Here is a 6,535-nt window from a genome sequence, read left to right as displayed (position 1 = left end):
GTATTAAGAAGAAGTGCCTTTTAAAAAGCATGACTTGGGTCAAATATTTTTTGTATCCCTTCACAAGCTTTTCACTATGATTTGGCCCATTTCTCCACACAAAACTGGTTTAAGTGAGCCAGCTTTAGAGGCTTGATCACACACATTTTGTTTAGCTCTGCCCACAAGTTTTCTATTACATTTTTTATTATATCTATTATAAGATAATAGCTTTGCGATGGTCACTCCAGAGCATAGATTTTCTTATCCTAAAACCACTTTTTAACCAATTTGGTGGTGTGATTAGGGTCATTTTCTATTTGGAGGACATTTTTGTGCAAAAACCTTAACTTCTGGTCATGATTATAAGGTTTGTTTTGATGCAAATGCAAGTAGACATTGAGGAGCTGTGGTATAAGTTAAAATACTATTTATTGTACACAAAGACATTAAAGTTTTTTCTTCAAGGGTCCAATGGAAAGGTTATTGATCCAGGGTTTCTTTAGCAGGAGGGAGGGTAGAATTGGTTAAAATGTTGTTTCTCTTTGCTTACTGGCAGGGGGAAGAGATGCTGTTGAACTCAGGATCGCATCAGGGACTGTAGACAGAAGCAAGGCGAGGTTGTGTTTCTCAAGCTTTGTGTCCAGCTGTTCATGAGTAGTGTGCAGAGGTGGAGCTTGTAGGTTGACCTAAGGTAGGATGTCTTTAGAGGAAGACCAGGACTCCAGGTAAGTATTGCAGGGAATTCTGGTAATTTCCTGAAGATCTGAGCCTCCATAGGGGAGGCTCAAGGTAGAGCTCAGGAATACATATTTAAAGCACAAGAAGACATTGGAAACTAGAAAACACATGTCAAAGGCGAAAACTATGCTTTTCTGCAACCCTGGTTGGCCATGAGGTGAGAAGGGACGTCTGCCACATCCTCCTATACAGCCAGTCTGATGGGGAGATGAAGATCAGGTGTGCAAGTACCACAGGAAAACGAGCATGCCCACCTAAGAAGAAAAAGTAGAAGCAGGAGGAAGAGAAGAAGAAAAACAATGGACCATGGGTTACAAACCATCCATTATGCAGCACCTCCTGGCAAATGTCAGTGGATGTTGTTGCATTATTTCCACATGTTCTTTTAGTGATGCAACCCAGTTTTAGAGGTGCACCAGTCCCTCCTGTAGCAAAACAACTACACAATATGATACTTGGCTTAAAATCTTGTTTGATTTCTTTGGATTCTCCATGAAGTCACACAACAAAACAAGCTTCAGCTATTGCATTAAAATACATCCACAGATGTGCTTCCAAATAACTAAAATGTTCTAAATTAGCTTACAAAGTGATGGCATTAGCATCTGTTCTTGATCAAATTCTTTGAGGACATAGTATAGTTAGTGTTTTTAAATATCCTACCTCTAATTAAACTAAATAATAAAACATAAAAAACTTGCTTACTATTATGGCACTTAGCATACACAAAAAATGGTAATCATAACTGAACAGCAAAAGTTTAGTTTAATTTAATGTCAGACAGTATTAATGTGTCAAACGCCAGTCCTCGAGTGCTGGAGACCTTCCATGTTAAGATGTTTGACACACCTGAATCAAATAATGAGGTCATAAGCAGGGTTTCTGTAGAATGTGACTAAATGCTGAGGATCCAACATAACCATTCGGTTCAGGTTAGTTGGACCAGGGACATATCTACAAGTTACAGGACACTGGCTCTCTAGGACTGGAGTTTGATACCCCTATGTGAAAATCTGGCTTCTGCTGTATTTAAATTTGATGATAAAATTCTACCCAAGGCTGGGGGAAAGTCAAGATCAACACAATGCCACGTGGTCTTTTTTTCTTCTCTCTTTTTGCTGCTTCATGCAGCCGTCTTGTTTTGACGTGTTTCAGATGCAGACAGAAACTCCTGCTTTGATTTCCATGCCAAAGATGAAAATGTTTTGCTAATCTGGAAACATCCAGAAGAAAGAAAAGAACACAGATCAGAATAGACTGACTGCTTTTCCTGAAGTTAATTGTGGACGCGCAGTTAACCCCCTCACCCCACCCTTCCTCGCTCGACCCCCCGCTCAGAAGGAAGACGACCACAAGTAAAACCCATCTTTGTTTTTATTTCTTTATTAGAAAGCCTGGGCAGGGTCAGAGATTGCAGTGCGATGAGAATCGCTAGTTAGAATCTAATGTGTTCTGAATGATATGTGCATGTAACCTTGCTTATTGAAACTTTGACGTGCTGATGTCTGAAGCTGCTGCGCTCCCAGCTCTGTGCGTGTTTTATCACCTGAGAGTCAGCGCAGGTGCGCTGTGAGACTGGACTGCTGAAATAACTTCATGGTGAAATTCCCCATTTTTCTTTGTCTCCAACCTCACTGCTTGCTAGCTTGCCGCCAAGAGTTTTACAACTCTCTGTGTGCTCAGGAGTTGGGGGAGGTTTTATGATTGAATATAACTGAGTTACAGTTGGAGCTGCGCCCCACCCTCCACCCTCCACTCACCCCCACACCCCTTCGTCATATTCTCATTTTGCCATAACTGCTGGTTGATTCAATACACACCCACTGCTGTTTTCTTTATTTTGCTTAGTTAGATAATTTACCCCTTTTATGTAGAACTTTGCATGTTGAGTAGGTGATTTAATAAATATTCACGTAGATGATAACAGAAGGTGTTCTGTGTTTATTTTGTGCAAGAGTTATTCGTCAGTCAAGATAAGGTTAAAGTTCCACACGTTTTGGCAGAAACGGTCGATTAAACAATGACATCTCCGGTAATAGTTAGTAATTATTACGGAGTATTTAACGGTTGTAATTGTCAAAGGCGTTGAGCCATAATTACAACACCAGAAGATATCTCTGGTCTCGATTCATAAATGAGGATTTTGGTGAAGAAATTAATTTTGTCAAATTATAATTTTTAATTATATTAATCAATCAATAATCATAACTCCCAACACTATGTTTAAATACTGAATGTGCTCTAGTAGTACCATACAAGTGCTACGTAGACAGAAATGGCTGACAGAATGACCAGACAGAATAGCTTAGTTGGCTATCACACATATACACAAAATGCAAATGAGCAATATAAGACAGCTAGCAGGCTGGCATTATCTTATTTGGTGGGTGGAGACCTGCAGGTCTGCTGTCTTTACCATCTCCAACCTGCTTCTTGTCTGCTTACTGTAATAGTGCCTCAAAACAAAACTCTTTAAAAAGAACGTGACCACCCTTATAACTGTGGAAGAACTAATATGCCTCAGAACATTTTATATTGTTCATAGCTTCTTTGGCTGTAGCAATGGAGTTGCGAAAGGAGCCAATATGCAAAACAAAAATGTAGTCAGGGGCCATTTTTGTCAGGTCATCCACCCTATCTTTGAAACATAAAGGTGTTGCCTTAATTACAATATCCTGTTTAAGGAGTAAAGGTTTGTTTGTTTATATCCATATTTACTGTGCCAGAGACCATTTGTTTACATTAAAGAATAAGCCTAGTGGTAGAACTCATAACTCACAAATCATTCAAATCATTATGAGTTGAAGGAATAAAATTGATGTCTCTGAAACACTGGTTCAACTGACCCAAAAACAGTATGTGTCTGGGAACATGGTGATATTTAGATAAAAAAGTGCATTAAATGAGCCACACCTGGCTGCCACTTTTCCTCCTAAATCCAGTAGGGCAGGAAGAAAGCTTCATCTTTTTGTAACAAGTAATGTCAATGTATAATCTGTTTTTGTATATTTGAGTTTAGATTTCAATCATTTACAACTTGGTAATAACCAAGTCATTCTGTGAATGTAAAAACAAGAATGAGTGGAATCTAAAAACAGGTGAAGATTCAAACCCATTGGGTAAAATCAACACGCTTACTTTTGTTAATGTAATACAGGATGATTCCAATCTCATGTTTACAATTTTATTACCACGGCATAAATATTAAGATTTTTAGTACAAAACAAAAATATAAAGACACCAAAGAGCATCAAAGCAGTTTTTAAACCTCTCCTCAGACCCACTGGCTCCTAAAATGATTTGCTACTAAACAGAGTGACAGCCCTTTTCTGTTTAATAGATGTTTTGCCTTTAGCCACTCTCTTCCTGTTGCTATACAAACACACACACACACACACACACACACACACACACACACACACACACAAGGACAATTATATGTCAATGTCCCAAGTATTTTTGCTCATAGGAGCATTCCTAAAGGTGTAAATGACATGCTTGCTTCAGATAAGTTGCAGGAAAACAAACTTAAAATGAATTTAAAATGGAAAACCTCAAAAATAAAGTTGCTTTAGAAGAAACATTTAACTAGTTTCATGGTTTCAAGCTTGTCATCCAAGTAGTTATATTTACTATCCTGTATTATTTGATGTCTAAATAAAGTAGTAATACTTTAATGTTGAAATGCAACTAAGTGTTTTGTGTTTTCAATGTAGGTCTGTGATTTAGACTTTCTTGAAAGCAGTCTGGCAGAGCCGTCACGCTTCCACCTGATGGAGGGTTTCACGCTGTAATTACACCGACACAGAGGACACCACAAAAGCTGTCCGCTTAGGAGTCCACCACAGGATTTCAGGATGAGTTAAGGATGCCTACAGTCAGAAGGTTTCCAGAATCATCCTTGGAGGATCAGTTAGATGAAAGGGTGTGGCAATATGAACTAGTCAGCATGTTTCATAGAAAGCATTTAAAGATGTGTTCATGCTCTGTATTATTGTTGCAAAAAAAATGCATCTTGGCAGGAACATCCAACATCGAACAACAATAACCTTTTTTAAAAGTTTTTGACCACCACAAGGTTATATTCATCACTACTTACCAACCCTATTGGTCCTCTAGGTCCAAACCTTAAGTCTGTAGACTTACGTTAGACTTATCCTGCTCATGTCAAATTATAGTAACAAGTAAGCTTCCTTCCTAAGTGAGCTTGACTCTTAACACAAACATGAGACAGGAATTTGTTTAGTGTACTATTTGGACTCATATCTTTAAACGTGAAGCTGCTGCACAAACTACCAAAAAATACCAGATTTTAGTCAGAGACAGAAGATACAAATATAAATCTCCACTGATCACTGGCTTTGTCTACTTATCTTTAAGTAGAAACATTTTTAAATACTTGACGTGGCAGAGGTGTGTCCTACTGCTTAATTGTACTTAATGAGGTTGCCTGAACTGTCTTTTGCCTTGTGGCCTTATTGTAGCTCTCATATTACTGACTTGAGATCTGAACAGGCTTCAACCTGCTGAGCTCCAGTTAAATAATCCAGAAGCAATAGCCAGAAATAAAGTGTAATTGCAGCATTTTGCCACATCTCTTGTTAAACAGCAAGGCACAGCTGCCACGTTTACATGAGAGGGTGAGGAGGGACGATGGCAAATGGGAACTGGGTGTGACAGGAGGGAAGGGAGAATAAAAGGCAATCAGAACGAATGGGAGGAGAGAAGAGAGTCGTATTCTAACAACACCTACTTTTTTCAGCAGCTGAATTTCCAGGCAGAATGGAAAACGCCACGTTGCATTGAAATAACCCACCCCCCCCCCTCTCTCTTTCTGATCCTGCAGCTGTTCTTCACATCTGCCCTGGTCTGGTCTGTTCTGTAGGAACAGATGGGAACGGCCCACCAAACTCCAACAGAAAATAAAAGCCTAACCATTACAAATAAAAACTCAAATCTTTGTCCTCATTTCTGAGCTCAGTGGGTATCTGAAAACATGGAGTTTGCTGATGGATCAGTATTCCAGATCCTTGTATGAAGAAAAGGAGAATCCAGACTTTTATCAGGAACATGTCCCTGCAGTCAGACTCTGCAATGATATGGTTAGGTATCAACAACATTGGAGTACTTGGCAAAGCTAATTTCCTCTTCTTTGATGGCAGCATTAATGAAGAAAAGACCAGAAGAGATTTTAGAGTAGCACGCCACCTCCGTGACCACATCGTTTCAGTAAGGTTCATGCATTTTTCACCAAAGCAATGGAAAAAATCACAATTTGCATACATTCCAAAAGCATTGCTGCATGACAAAACTAATGTGTCAGTTTGCAATGCGCTGAATAGTGGTAAAGAAGGTTTCAAGCAAAAGTGTCCAGTGTTAGTCCTCGAGGGACATTCTCCTGCATGTTTGAGATCTTTCCCTAGTTATGCACTAGGGAAAGATCTAAAACATCTTAATCAAATGAATGGTTCATTACCAAGCCTCCGCAGAAGTTAATGACATGCTGAGGTGGTCTTTCAGCTATTTGATTCATGAGCGTTAGAGCAGGGACACATCTAAGACATGTAGAGCATCAGTCCTTAAGGACTGGAGCAACAGTTTGACCAGAAAAACTTTTTCATTAAGGCCTGAGGGCGTTTGAGGGTTTTTGATGAAAGCAAGGTCATGTGTTCATAATGTTCATAGAGGTATTTTTCAGTTAGACAGTGAGTATGTAGATTTTCAGGGAAAGCTCAATGGAAACACTCCATGACTCGTTCTGTGTCAGGACTTGGTATCACCTTTAATCCTCAGAGTAGATATACAAATGTGTAGA

General features: G+C 39.2%; 1 long non-coding RNA gene across 1 annotated transcript; it reads left to right on the top strand.

Annotated features, from left to right (window-relative positions):
- The first annotated feature begins 1,762 nt into the window (after positions 1 to 1,762).
- On the top strand, positions 1,763 to 5,771 carry LOC124860492. The gene is made up of 3 exons (XR_007036373.1): positions 1,763 to 2,075; positions 4,437 to 4,645; positions 5,567 to 5,771. It is a non-coding gene; the product is annotated as an uncharacterized LOC124860492 (long non-coding RNA).
- The last annotated feature ends 764 nt before the right edge of the window (positions 5,772 to 6,535 follow it).

The sequence above is a fragment of the Girardinichthys multiradiatus genome, chromosome 23 (assembly GCF_021462225.1).
Source record: "Girardinichthys multiradiatus isolate DD_20200921_A chromosome 23, DD_fGirMul_XY1, whole genome shotgun sequence".
Lineage (NCBI taxonomy): Eukaryota > Metazoa > Chordata > Actinopteri > Cyprinodontiformes > Goodeidae > Girardinichthys > Girardinichthys multiradiatus.
This window is presented reverse-complemented; position numbering and strand designations above follow the sequence as displayed.